The sequence below is a fragment of the Pseudozyma flocculosa genome (assembly GCF_000417875.1).
Source record: "Pseudozyma flocculosa PF-1 unplaced genomic scaffold scaffold00020, whole genome shotgun sequence".
In the NCBI taxonomy this organism is placed as follows: Eukaryota; Fungi; Basidiomycota; class Ustilaginomycetes; order Ustilaginales; family Ustilaginaceae; genus Pseudozyma; species Pseudozyma flocculosa.
Window position 1 is genome coordinate 36,722 of NW_006920888.1, and position 1,092 is coordinate 37,813.

The following is a 1,092-nucleotide window of genomic DNA, read 5'->3' on the forward strand; positions in this document are numbered from 1 at the left end:
CCCGCTGCGCCCTGGCCAGGCTAGCCCAGGGCCAGCCCAGTCGAGCCGAGGGGCGGAGAGAGCAACACCTGAAAAACTCGCGCACCCTGGCACGCCTGCCCGCCCGCTGTCTGCCTTGCTGCCTGCCTGCCTGCCTGCCTGCCTGCCTCTCTGCGTGCGTGCGTGCTGGCCCCTGGCGCGCTCTGGAAAAATCCAAACCCTGACCGCGCTGGCTGCATCGCACACGCCTGCCGCCTGGCCTGACCTGGACTGGCCTGGCCTGACCTGGCGCCTGGCTTCTCGCCTGCCTCCATCGTCGGTGCACGCTGCATTGAGCCAACGTTGAGCCAGCGTCGAGGCCGACCAGCAGGCAGACAGATGGGCAGGCCAGCAGGCTGGCTGGCGGGCGGGCGGGCGGTCGTACAGATCGATGGCCAAGGGTAGGCTGAGGCCGCGTTGCGTGCGTTGTGTGTTGTTGCTGCTGCGCGCAGCTGGCTGCCTGGCCTCGTCGTTCTTCCTCGGCGAGGCTCGTGCGCCGTCCATCGTCGGCCGCGCGCTGCCCTGCCCTGCCCCTGCCCTGCCCTGCCCTGCCCTGCCCTGCCCTGCCCTGGCTGGTCGATTTGGGAAATCGATCTGCAAGGCGATGAAATCAGGCCGCGGGCGCCGCCGCCATGACCAACAACGCACGGCGAGGGGGCGGTGCCCGACCGACCGACCCAGCAGCAGCGGCAGACAGAAGCCTGTCAGAGCCCCCGTCGATCGGGCTTGTGCGCTGGATCGATGGCAGAGTCTCGCTCGCCCTCGCTGCCGTTGCGTCGCGGGCAGGCAGCTTGGCTTGCTCGTGGCCCCGCGCCCGCCTTGGCCGAAGAGCTGACCGCCGCTTGCTTGGGCTGGCAGGCCATCGTGGCTGGACCCTGCGCCCTCCGTAGCCCCCTCCTAGGCCAGACGAGGGCGCACTACTCTGTAGGCCGAGGAAGGGGACAGGCTGGGCTCGACCGGGCAGATGGCTCCGCCAGGCCATGCCTTTGAGCTTGGCCTGGCATCCTCGGACGACGGCCAACGACGACGACGACGACGACGGTGGGCCGCACCCGCACTTCGCTGGACCACCAG